This window comes from Macaca mulatta, chromosome 3 (genome assembly GCF_049350105.2).
Source record: "Macaca mulatta isolate MMU2019108-1 chromosome 3, T2T-MMU8v2.0, whole genome shotgun sequence".
NCBI classification, from domain to species: Eukaryota; Metazoa; Chordata; class Mammalia; order Primates; family Cercopithecidae; genus Macaca; species Macaca mulatta.
Window position 1 is genome coordinate 85,175,717 of NC_133408.1, and position 13,808 is coordinate 85,189,524.

A 13,808-nucleotide genomic window follows, 5' to 3' on the forward strand; every position below is an offset into this window, starting at 1 on the left:
GTTTACATAGAAGGCTCCTTGTTATGAATGTTTCTGAAGCTCTCACAGATAAAATGTACTTTGATTCTACCCAAGGGTCATAAGTCATACTCATTTCACATGAACCATTATTTTAGTCAGTCCTTTATCTATATTTGAACATTTAGGCATTTTTCTTTTTGCTTTCATGTTCTAATTTTTTTTTTTTTTGAGACGGAATCTTGCTCTGTCGCCCAGGCTGGAGTGTAGTGGTGTGATCTCGGTTCACTGCAAGCTCCACCTGGGTTCACGCCATTCTCCTGCCTCAGCCTCCAGAGTAGCTGGGACTACAGGCGCCCGCCACCATGCCCGGCTAATTTTTTGTAGTTTGTTTAGTAGAGACAGGTTTCACTGTGTTAGCTAGGACGGTCTCAATCTCCTGACCTTGTGATCCACCCACCTCGGCCTGCCAAAGTGCTGGGATTACAGGCGTGAGCCACCACGCCTGGCCAATGTCCCAATGTTAATGAAATCTTCAAGCATATAATTTTTTCATTTAGTTGTAAGAATTCAGCGTAGATATTTCTCTCCACACAAGACCATTCTCTGGACATAAGTCATTGCAAGACAAATTCTCTGACTAAGATTCCCTAGTCTAGAGTTTAGGAGAATTGCTGATTTTCTTTGGTGACTTTGTGCAGGAAAAAGACTTGGAAAGTGGAATTGTGAAGAAAACCTCAGCTTTACCACTGGTGTTCCTTAAGTCACAAATCTACCATGGGGAATGTAAAGATGAATTAACACTGGCTGTTCCACTACTGTTTTTCTCATCATAATTACCCTAAAAATATTATAGGTTTACAGAAAAGCCCCGTAGCATCCCATCGAATGTGGATTCTCAATTTGACTTCTGGGCATCCTTCCTCCTTTTGTGTTAACACAGCATGCTTCCCCATGAACACACACAGAGGTAATTCTCTGTACATCCTGCCTCTACAGGCTCATGGACTTCCACAGCCTCAACTCTAGAAGAAAGACTCAAAAATCTGCATTTCTAGCATTTCCAGCTTCCAAATCCCCTTCTCTGGAGCTCTGTGATTGGGACTGCCTCTTTCATTGGAGTGTCCTCTAATTCACCATGCCCAGAGAGCAGGAGGGACTCGGGCAGGCCAGTCAAGGGACATTTTGATGAAAAGGAACATCAAGGGCCAGTGTGTGATGGATTTGAGTCCACCCTAGAGCAAGTCTGTTACTTTCTGTCCATGGTCTTCAAGCTAGATAACACACACACACTTCCCCTATCACAAATGTCCTTCTACCATGTTTCAAAATAACAGAGGTATATCTTCGCCACTGTGAATCTTACATAGACTCTGGAAATAAAAACCTTCTGGAAAATGAAGAAAGGGTTAATGAGATCATGTCCTTGTGAAGCTTCCTTCCGTCGAGGCACTTTGGTAAGGTTTCCATCTTGCTGGCTTTGTAACTATTTTTGTTTAGGGTAAAGCATGGAAACAGAGTCAGAGGTGAGCATGCTGGGCCATGTTGCTATGTTTGATAATAAGACTTACTACCCAACAGGGAGGCAGAAGTGGTAATAAGTTTTTAAGACCCTGTTTCTTCTATTTCCCAGCTGAAGCCAAATTCCTCCTGCATACTGGCCATAAGAGCAGAGCAATGAGCCCAGGACAAAACATTGGCAGCAGAAGAGCTTTATTTCATTAGACAAGAGAACATGGCAAAGCTCTGTGTCTCACCTGTGTATTTATCTTAGAAGGCAACCTCAGAAGTGGGATGGCCATCTCAGCACACACATTAACACAAAGGGTTTGAATCTAAAAAATTGGAAGGTAGGATTTCCCAACAGAGAAGAAATCTGACTTGGTTGCTGGATTTGCTGAAGAGGACTGGCTTTGCAGATTTTGTTAAAAGGTGACCATTTTACTAATTGAGTGACATGAATGAGCCAAAATTTGCCATTCTCAAGTTTTTGACAAAAGTATTTTAAAAGAAGATTTAAAAATACTGCATCATATTACAAAGGTGTACTAACTGAACAATATTTCAATCTTACTTTTTCTAACAGTATTAATCAATTATAGAAGGTATCTGTAATAAAATAGGTATAATTAATGTCATTTAGGAAAGCTTTATTTTGGTAGATGTTCCAGAAACTGAGACAATGACTTTAATTTGGGCCAATGAAATCTGTTTGAAAGTTAGCTGGTTTCTAGTACCTTTAAAAAATAAAGGAGAACCTAATCAAATTGTCAGATAATAGGACCTAAAAAATAATTTTTTTGTGATTTTTGGCACAAGCCGTGGAAGGAGTTATAAAAATTGAGTGATGCTTAGTGACTTCCTCCATTCCTATGTACTTATTCACAGATTATTACCATAACCATGGCCCTAAATACAAACAGAATTGAATCTAAAAATTGCCCTAACTACTTACAACAGTGAAATTAAAAAACAACCACAACAACAAACCAAACATATATATATAGAATTGATGCCAAAACTGTCTCATTTTAACAGGAAATAGCCCTCAGTCGTGGGTACTGGAACACCAGAGAAATAAAAGCCCCTTCCTACTCAGTAAGAGATACATTTCGGATAAAATTCTATATTTTTTCTACTAAAAATGTATAACGTGCAATCAACTGTGTACGAATCACAACTGTAAAATATATTAATCTAGATATTTCTCATATATAAAAACTCTATGTTTACAAAGAATTAAAAAAATCTAATTCTCCCTATGTACTTATTTTTGTTGACAGGACATATGACATAGTGATGAGGAAGACTTCCTGTCAGAGGGATATACTGTATTAGGATAAAATGCAGTGGGGTTGGTGAAATAGAAATGTAAGTTCCAGGGGGAAAAGAATAATGTAAATATTCAACTGTTAATGAAAAGCTTTACATGTCTTTTATAAACTGATCATGGAAACTCTCAAAGTCTATAATATTCAGATTCAGTTACACAGATAACTTTATTGTAAAATGTCGATATTTAAGTAAATACAGATAATATACTTTGATACTGATTAGACTTATGAAACACATTTTTTAAATGTCAACATTAAAAGTGCAAAACTCGTGAGTTGAAGGGAGAGCTAAAGACAGGCAGGCAAACTGTAACCATAAGAGACCAGGCGTGCAAAAGGGAAGCACAGAGGCTGCTCCCTGAGCGGGAGCTCTCAGCTTGCCTGGAGAAAACCGTGGAGAGAGACAGTGGGCAATGAGGGTCTGGAGGGTTCTCCGTGTGGAGGCAGGATATTTTGACTCTCTTATATTGGATTTGAGGTCATTCCAGGCTTTGGAACTGGGAAGGGAAATGGTTTAGCTTAGCATTATTGAACAAATACAAGGTAGGAAGCAGGCTGTGAGAGCCTTCAGAGGAACAATAGACAGCCAGCTCTTGATGATGAGAACGCTGGAGAGGGTGCTTCCTACTTCACCAGTTCTCCGGGGAGAAGAACATGGCCAGCCCAAAGGGGTCTCAGGAGGACTGCGGGTGTGCGAGGATGTGTGTGTGCACGTAAGTGTGGAGTGTGTGAGAGAGTGTGCAAATCTATAGTATGTGTGAGAGTGTGCAAATCTGTATTGTGTGTGAGAGTGTGGGGTGTGTAAATATGGTGTGTGTGGTGTGTGTGAGTGTGGGGGGTGTGTGTGAGATAGAGTGTGGGGTGTGTAACTATGGTGTGTGAATGAGTGTGTATGACTGTGGGGTGTGTATGGTGTGTGTGGTATGTGAGTGTAACTGAAGGGTGCATGTGAGATAGAGTGTGGAGTGTGAGTGTGGGGTGAGTGTGGTGTGGTGTGTGACTATGGTGAGTGTAGGAGAGAGTGTGGGGTGTGACTACGGTGGGTGTGTTAGGGTGGGTGAGTGTGTGAATGTGAGTATGAGTGTATGTAAGAGAAGTACAAGTGTGTGACTGGTGTGTGTAGGATGTGCTTGTGTGTGAGTGTGGAGTGTATGACTATGATAGGTGTATGTAGGGTGTGTGTGTGTGTGACAGAGTATAGGGTGAGCGTGCGAATATGTGTGGTAAGTGTGTGGGGTGTGTGAGTGGGTGTGTGAGAGACTGTGGGATGTGTGACTATGGTGGGTGTGTATAGGGGGAGTATGCAAATGTGTGTGGTGTGTAACAGGGGTGTGTGTGAGTGTGAGTGTGTGAGTGGGTGTGTGAGAGACTGAGGGATGTGTGACTATGGTGGGTGTGTATAGGGTGAGTGTGCGGATGTGTGTGGTGTGTGTGAATGTGGGGGGTGTGTGTGTGAGAGAGAGAGTGTGGGGTATGTGACTATGGTGGGTATGTGTAGGGTGAATGTGTGAATGTGTGTGGTTGTGTGTGTGAGAGAGTGTGGGGTGTGTGACTATGGTGTGTGTGTGTGTGTGTGTGTGTGTAGGGTGTTGGAGTGTGTGCGTTGAGGGTCGAGATGACTTAGGGGCAATGGCAGGAAAGACATGGGTTGTCATTGCTCAGACTGAACGGGGCAGCCACAGCTGACAGAATCAGGGACCCAGTGCCAGCTCCAGGGGCCTGTGAACCGGCGCCTCCACTGAGAACCCTGTGCTGGGTTTAATGCTCTGCTGTCGCCATCTTGAAATCCTTAATAATTTTTGCACAACCTGTCCCGCATTTTCCTTTGTCACTGGGGCCACGGTTATGTTGCCAGTCCTGGAAGCGGTCTCCCTTCGTCAGAGGCCCCCACCTGCCCAGCATACTGACATCCCCTTCACCTTACCACTCCTCTCCCAGTGGGCAGAGTCCTGCTGATCCTTGTCTTACCATGTGCCACACCTGTTCTTCATGCAGCAGTGCCTGATACAGATTTAGGGGCTCAGAAAATGGAGAAATCGTTCAGGGCTGGGGGAGCTATAGAAGTTTATTTAGCAGAGGCAGCGATTGCTCTGTGCCAAAAGGCAGGTCCCACCCTCTCCTTGCGCCACTGTGCACGGTCCTGGGCATCTGTCCACCCAGGACGCATCACTTTGCAGGGGGCTAATCAATGCCTCTCCACAGGTGGCAGGAAGGCATTCTAGGGCAACGGAGCCTTTCTCTGATTTACATAAAGTCATCATCTGGAAACGTTGTTTCTCTGTGTGAGTATGTGGGGGTGGGTGGGGGGATTCCGCTCCCTCTTCCACTGAATGAGTGAGTTCCTACCATGGTAAGACTGTGACCCCCACCCATGCCCCCAAAAGAAGAGATTTTCCTTTTTCTTTTTGTTCTCATCTTTCCTAATTTTCTTGAGTGTACACAAAACAAGAACTATTTTTTTTTTCCTCCATAAGTTCTCCTTTGGATTACATCACACTAGAGAAAGGTGCCCTGGGACCAGGGATGGGGGCTTTTGTGTTCCAGTTAATAGGCGTTTTTTCCTTTCTTTAAGAATTTAATTTATTGGACAATATGAATGAGTTTGAGAGATATGTGCCTGTCCTTTAGCTCACCGATCTCCTACAACCATCGGTGCTTTTATGAAATGAATATGATGCACACACTACCATGTATATACTTAAAAATGACTCAAGGGCAGGGGGAAAATAAAACTCAATTTAAAACATAGTTCAATTTTTTTTCTCACTTTCTGATGTACATGAATGTAAAATATTACAAATTCTCCTTCATATGAGTTTTAAAACTACCATAGATTTAAATTTAATAAATAACGTATATAATGTAACTTCAAACTTAATTAAAAACTTGCCGAGCTGACTTCGTAGCCATGCATACTGTGGAAGAAACTATCAAAACATACTCCTAGCGCCTCTCCCCGGAGCCCGGCCCATCTCCCACTCAGGGCAGAAGTGTGCAGAGAGAGCGGCCCACTGCACTTCTTCTGAGGGCGTTAAATCAATGAGGCAGGAGATTCATGCATATGCAGTTACCCTCTGAGAGCCGAGACCTGTGGCAAACTACCCTGGACTCGAATGCTGAATGAGATCATCATAGAGGTGTTGGCTGTTTGTCATCAAAGCAAGGTTCACTTATGCAAAACTGAACAATCGAATGCAACAAACCCTAGACACTGATTAAAATAGTTGTCTTAGAAACAATAAGACCTATTTGGGTTCAGATAAAATCAGGTAAAGATAGAGGCAGTGCCTACTTTTTAAAATTAAAATACCTGCAAAATACTAAACTCTTTAGAATACCGAAATATCAAAATCCCATAATGTGTCAAAATTAGGAAACAAATACATATCTCCTAACAGTATTGGAGAGGAAGGAGAACAGTCAATCATTTGCCGATAGGAGGGATTTCACCCGCTATAGCACACTGACGGTAAGATAAGAATAATACAAAGTGGTTGCAGGAGATGTGGAAAATTCCAGGCGGCAGTTTCACATGACTAGCAAAAGGACACTTGAAATAGCTGCAGAAGCTGTGAGCTTATAAAATCCTGAAAAACCAGGGTGTGGACCAAGTTGGCTAAGACCGACTGGACCCAACGTGGTGCCGGATTTGGCCTGGGTTTCTCCTAGAACCTCATTATATGCTCATTAACATCCTCAATCACACACCCACCACCTCGTGACAGTTCTGGGAATACCTATATTTGGTGTAGAAACGGGTGGCACCACAGTTCCGAGAAATTTCTACCTTCTTCCAGGAATTTTCATGAATATTCCACCCCTTGGTTAAAGAAACCCATAAAGGTAGCAGCTCAAATCCACGGGGCAAACTCACTCTTTAGTATGCCTGCACTTCCTTTTTTTGAGTATGTACTTTTTGTTTTGCAAATAAATCTCCCAACTTTCACGATGTTTGGATTCATCCTCAAGTTCCTTCTCACAATTGGTGTCAAAAGTCTGGACATCGGCTTGAGTCCAGGTCCTACCGGTATCTGGGGATGACCCCAGCCCACCAGTATCAATGGTGCCAGCCTAAGATGGAAGTGATGATGCCCGTGGGCTCTGCTTTCTGGGGCAGTAACATAAGAAGTATGGCTACCAAGCGGGGAGGGCTAGTGGTTGTTCAAGTTACCAGGCAGATCTGCTGCCCTGTGGCTGTGTGGGCAACTTCCTGAGGCAGCTAGCCTTGCCCAGGGCCTGGCCCCCAGGGGACGCCTTTGTGTGTGGATGGAAGTTGAGAGCTCCTTTAGGAAGCCTGACAAGGTGACACAGGGCTTCCCAGACTGTGTGACCTCACATACAGTGCAGTGCACAGCCCTGTGAAGTTTATATTCCCCTTTTAAGACTGAAGCCCCAGTAACGAACACCATACCATTAACACTTCTTTCTTTTTCTTGGGAAATAAATAGAATTAGCAATATGTGACAGTTATCTATTGCTATTAAGTCATTCTTAGGATCTGGGAATCCTGCTATGTAAAAAGTAAATCACACTTGTGGCAGTAAGTAAGGGGAACACAATGATTGCCAAAGTCTTGGGAAAAAAAATCTCCCTCATTAAAAAATAGTCCTTCAGAGAAACCTGCATTGGGCCTGCCTCAGATGAGGTAGCAGGGTGCTGAATGCTGGTTGCCACAGCACAGTTATTTTGGCTCAAGGAAGGTAATAAAAGGTGAAGAGTGGCCGGGCGCAGTGGCTCATGCCTGTAATCCCAGCACTTTGGGAGGCCAAGAAGGGTGGATTCCAGAGGTCAGGAGTTCGAGACCAGACTGACCAACGTGGTGAAACCCTGTCTCTACTAAAAATACAAAAACTAGCCAGGCTGGTGGCAGGTGCCTGTAATCCCAGCTACTTGGGAGGCTGAGGCAGGAGAATTGCTTGAACCCGGGAGGCGGAGGGTGCAGTGACCCCAGATCATGCCATTGCACTTCAGCCTGGGTGACAGAGTGAGAAAGGGTGAAGAGCATCCCCTTCCCCTTCTGTTGAAGCATTTGCCTGGTTGAAACTACAGAGCTTGGCCATCTTAAAGGATTTCAGAGAAAGGACAGGCAGGGACTAGCCAAGAAAAGAAGGTCCTTGTCTCTGATTTGAGCAAAGTTTTGCAGAAAAGAAGGGTCCAGGGAGCACACACACAGGTTTATGGTTTTTCTTTCTTTTTTAAGGTTAGGGTGGCTTTCCAGTAAAGACCGGAAAACCTGCTAGACAAATTCTCAAATAGCTGTAATACTAGCTTTATAGTTTTTCATGCACTGCATCTGAACTGATCAGAGAATGAATGAGAATCCCAGATTTTTAAGGAAGAGAAAATCTCACTTTAGTTCAGCATTTAAAAAAATGCCTACTAAGATTAAGATTTAGTGATTAAATGCTGACTAAATACAGAAATTACCATGGTCTTATAAACCAAAAAATAGAATTCCAAGTCCCTCAACTGACTGAACAGATCCTCCTCTTGGCCAAGAGGACCCAAAGAAACCTGAAAAACCAGTTCAGGCCATACGGGACATGCCCCATGATACCCTCCTCCCTTTGGAGTTCAGGCACAACTGACCAGCATTAACATTAAAATAGAGATCCCAAGACTGACAGAACAGACTCTTTGTAACAATAAGTTACCAAATTCCAAACATGTTTGCATAGCATCACATAACACATAGCCAGTGCTGAAGGGAATCAAAGTATTTAACTCCAAAATACATTTTTTGACATATTTTGAAATGGCCCTGCAAAGCCGTCTCTTGTTGAGGGCATTCACAGTCTGCAGAGAATCTCCTTCCCTTACTAGGTCTTTCTGTTAGAGTACACAGTTAGGCAGACAGGAACAGAGCAGTAGAGGCCACCCAGGAATGTCAACCTGTATGTAACCTTCAGGCAAAGGTCAGGCAGTTGTTAACTGTCTCTCTAAAATAATAATTGGTTGCAGCCAGTGCCAGGGAAAGGCAGTCTCTCACTAGATAGAAAATATGTGAAGTGGTCAGGTGCAGTGGCTCATGCTTGTAATTCCGGCAATTTGGGAGGCTGAGGCGGGTGGATCACTTGTCAGGAGTTCAAGACCAGCCTGGCGATGGTGAAACTCTCTACTAAAATTACAAAAATTAGCTGGGTGTAGTGGCGGGCGCCTATAATCCCAGCTACTTAGGAGGCTGAGGCAGGAGAATTGCTTGAAACCGGGAGGCAGAGGGTGCAGTAAGCCAAGATTGCGCCATTGCACTCCAGCCTGGGTAACAGAGCAAGACTCCATCTCAAAAAAAAGACAAAAGAAAACACGTGAAGATAGGAAGATACAATACATATAAAATTTTGGAAAAAGGGCATAAGATAGGAGTTCGGCAAGACTGGTTTCTCAAGATACAGGTCACGAAGATCCTGCTGATGAAACAGGATGCAGTCAAGGAGCCGGCCAAAACCTGCCGAAGACAAGATGGCTAAAAATGAAACTGTAGTAGTCCTCACTGCTCATTATTCGCTAATTATAATGCATTAGCATGCTAAAAGACCCTCTCACCAGTGCCATGACAGTTTACAAATGCCATAGCAATGTCCAGAAGTTACCTTATATGGCGTGAAAGGGAGGGAGACCATCGGTTGCAGGAATTCCCCTCCCCTTTCCTGGAAAACTCATGAATAATGCACCCATTATTTAGCATATAATCAAGAAACAGCCATAAAAACAGCCAGCCGGCAGCCGTTGGGGCTGCTCTGCCTATGGAGTAGCCACCCTTTTATTACTTTACTTTCTTAATAAACTTGCTTTCACTTGACCCTGTCAGCCGGCTCCTGAATTCCTTCCTGTGTAAAGCCAAGAGCCCAGGTGGCCTTCCAGGCTGAATCCCAATTTTGGGGTTTGCCCTGTGACAGCAAGGATATAGAAATGTATGTACAACCTAAACAGATGGGGAAAGATTCCTATTAAAATAAGATCTAAAAAATAAAGTATACCAAAATGTTGACATTGATTGTTACCAGCTGGTAGCATTAAGGACAATGTTGTTTTTCTTTATACTTTTCTATATTTTCCAATGTCCTAAAATAAGCATGCATAAGTTATTACTATAATTAGGAGATTTAGTTGAATGTATTAAAAGAATCTTCGATAATGTACCATTTTTTTCTTTTTATGATGTTTATCTTTACTTATTTAGTCATTTTTATTGATACATATTAGATATATGTATATTCAATGTACATGTCATATTAGGTTCGTGTGAAAGTAATAATAATTTGATACATTCATATAATCAAATCAGGGTAACTGGAATATCCATCAACTTAAATATTTATCTTTTCTTTATGCCAGGAACATTCAAGTTATTCTCTACTAGCTATTTTGAAATGTACACCCAATTAATGTTAGTGATAGTCACCCTACTGATCTATTAATACTAGGTCTTATTTATTCTAAATGAATCATGTGCCACTTTTTAAAGGAGCACTAATTATTGGCTAAGCCATCAAAAATGTATTTTGTACTTTGTGTTTTCCATCAGTCCTCCTATTCTACTGCATAATATGAGTTTGCTGTATTATTTGAGATTATTTGATTCTGCTGAAGAAGACAAGAAAAGCAAATTAAGTGGATGAAATACATAAGCAATGTAAAAGCATAGATAGCGAGTTAGCAAGTGGTTTGTATGCCACAGGAGAATCTCGTAGTCTGTGTTAAGTCCCGACAGTGAGTAAGCAAATGGCCTGTGAGGCCTGGGCAGAATTAATCATATATGCTAAATGCTGACAGTAAATTAGAAACCTGAAATGCTAAACGTAGAAAATGGAATATATGACAGCAAAAATGTGTTACTTAGATCTAGAAAAGAATGGGTAGACCGAGTTATGAGCACACACCTGTGGGTGACAGCTGGGTCACGCCTGACATTGATGATCCACTGGTGACACCTAGTATGTCCCCATTCTGGCTCTGCATGTGTTTTGTCCAAGAGGTGCAATTAGAAAGCATGGCAGTTTCGCAGCTAACTGGCAAGCTACAGCTATAGGCTGGCTACATCGCTGTAATAGAGCTAAGGTATGTCAGTGGCCTCACTTACCTTCTAGTCTGGGAGTACTCTTGCTCAAACTCAACTCTGGCATCTTAATGACACCATCATTGGACAAGGCTCCTGTGGCAGACAGACAGGACACATGAATCCTACTAGCCTAAATCCTACTAGCCCAGGATTTAGGTAGTGTGGACCTTCCTCCTGCATATATATATATATATATATCCCAAGTGTGTTAATCTACCCCATAGTTTTCGATTGTTTGTGTTTTATATTCATTTAGTAAACTGTGGGATTCAAGCATCTTAATTTGGTCTATGAGCCTTTTTGTTTTGTGATTTCTGGGATACCTTGCTTGGTGGGTACTTGCCCACGGTCCTTCACTACACAGCTGTGGAAGGGGGAGAATATTCTTGTCTTTCACAGAATGGTATTAATACTTGAGACAGACTCCAGTTTGGAATTTGACATGAAGTCACGCAGTGACCTATTAGCAGTCAGAAACAAGACTGGGTCTAAATCAGGAAGGAATAGTTTACACAGAACAATCCCTTATAAACTTAGAGGCCTTGAATAAGGGAGGAGATGAGTTTGGAACATGGAGGGAGAGCATTCTGGGAAGTGGATCTGTGTGCAGATGGGTCTGTTTGGAAACCTTAAGACTGCCCCATTTGGGATGGTTGGAGCATTTCTCAATCTTTCCTTTAGCAGCAAGCTCTCTGGCCCTTGGAGACAGCGTAGAAAGATGAGGACTGAAATTATTCCACAAATGTATCACTGATCGACTGAATATGAGAAATAGTTCTCAATCCATGGCTCCCCTATATCAATGTATTTCATTGTCATTTTTCCTTTGAAAATCCCTCAAGCTTATCCGGATTTAGTCGTACAATGAAGAATTACATTATCCCTCCCCACCCCCACTGTGACTATAAAACACATTTCCGGCCAGGCGCGGTGGCTCACGCCTGTAACCCCAGCACTTTGGGAGGCCGAGGCGGGTGGATCATGAGGTCAGGAGTTCAAGACCAGCCTGACCAATATGGTGAAACCCCGTCTCTACTAAAAACACAAAAATTAGCCAGGCATGGTGCTGCACGCCTGTAATCCCCTAGCTACTCAGGAGGCTGAGGCAGGAGAATCGCTTGAACCTAGGAGGTGGAGGTTGCAGTGGGCTGAGATCGCACCACTGCACTCCAACCTGGGTGACAGAGTGTGACTTTGTCTCAACAAACAAACAAACAAAACAAACAAACAACAACAACAAAAATTTCCACAGCTGTGACCATGGGTGTGTGAAAGAAATATCAGACGTAAAGAGCATTTATTTGCTTTGAATATACCTAGCAAGTTTTTCTCTCTCCCAATATTGGCTCCTGAAATATTGAATGTTACTAACCTTCCCCTTCTTAGAAAACAAAACAATACACCAAAAGCCCCGAGATTCAAAATATGTTGCAGGTCTGCTTGTGTATTCTATGTACCAGGCACTTTTGGAGCTGGGCAGTGAGGTGAGTTTGACTGACATTTTATGAGACGTAACTGCTTAAAGTTTGGTTAATTGCCAAAAGTCTTGTTATCAACTTCCATTGGTAATTGTGCATTTAATACAATATGACAGAAACTCTCTTCTCCAGTGCAAAAAGTTTTCTTAAGTAATGGATCACTTAAAAACAATAAAATGCCTCCAGAAACTTTTAACCCCATGTATTTATTTTTCATAATAAGGTCAAGTTCTCTCTCTCTTCTTTTTTAAAATGTATTTTACTAAATGGTATTCACATTATCTTTACAAGAAGCAGCAGCTTCATGATATCCAGGTCTAGGTTTTCCAAAGTGGTGTGAGCTCTTGGATAACTTAAAGTACTAGCAAAGCGACCTGCAGGCAATCTCTTTTTGTATTTTAATGATTTTCCAATAAGCTTTTGTAACAGTCTCATATTTTGCTATTCCCTGCATCATCTGTGGACCAGCAGTGTCCCTATTGCCTGGGAGCTAATTAGAAATGTGAAGTCTCAGGCCTATCCTCCCCTACTGAATCAGAATCTGCCCCTTACCAAGCTCTCTGGGTGGTCTGTGTGCACATTAAAATCTGAGTAGCTATGATATGGCCTATTCAGTTCCCATTTCAGTAGCAATTTTAAAAGAGATTCGTTCTTTCTTTCTGTCCTCATATTTTATAATATTATGTACTATTTAACTAAATTATGTCATTGTAAAAGTAAGTATTACTGGCATAAACAAGCTTGGGCAAACACACAACTGCCTCTGTAAGCATTCAGCTCGACTGTGAGAAAGGAAGCGAATGAGTGTAGGATTAGCCAAGTGCGCCTCACCCTGTGGGCATCACTCAGGATGCATGACAGAGGGAAGAGAGTTTCTAGGAATCCAGAGATTGGCTTAAGTGTGGGCTGTTTAAAAGAACCAGCCCTATAATTGTAATTGATATTCACTGATGACTTTTCATGAATTGTTTCTAACTCCCATGACAAGATGGCAGGAGGGTGTTAGCAGAAGGCAGTGTACTGCTGGCCAAGTATCCCCAGTTCTTCCCCCTCCAGCCACTCACAGGATTGCTCTTTCTGGCCAGATGTGGCATGGGGGCAGGAGGCTCATCTGGTCAATGAATTGTGAGCCAAAGTAACATGTGTTATTTCCAGCCAGTACATTTAATTTTTAGTGAACTCCTCAGAGCCCTTAATTTCCCTTGGGCCCAGCAATATCAGAGGTGCCAGCCACGAGCCAGCAAGGAAACACCGTCAACATTTTAGTTGCCTGTGGTTCTGGAGTTTCTCACAGCAGAACCTAGTCAGTGCTGACCGAGACAGTATTCTCACTTAGAGGGTACAGCCCGAGGTTAGTGATTACACTCAAGCACACCATCTATCAGGAGTTAGCTTTAAAATGCCTTCATATGGATGGTGTGCTTGAGTTTAACCATTAACCTAGGATTGGGTAAATAACACTGAATTTCCTTGAGTTAA

At 42.5% G+C, this 13,808-nt stretch overlaps 1 protein-coding gene and 1 non-coding gene across 3 annotated transcripts in view; both read right to left on the reverse strand.

Annotated features, from left to right (window-relative positions):
* The window catches only part of HECW1 (HECT, C2 and WW domain containing E3 ubiquitin protein ligase 1), a 458,832-nt gene that overhangs the window by 369,992 nt on the left and 75,032 nt on the right, over positions 1 to 13,808 (reverse strand).
* On the reverse strand, positions 7,998 to 8,059 carry LOC114677207 (U7 small nuclear RNA). Its single transcript, XR_003728503.1, has one exon. It is a non-coding gene; the product is annotated as a U7 small nuclear RNA (small nuclear RNA).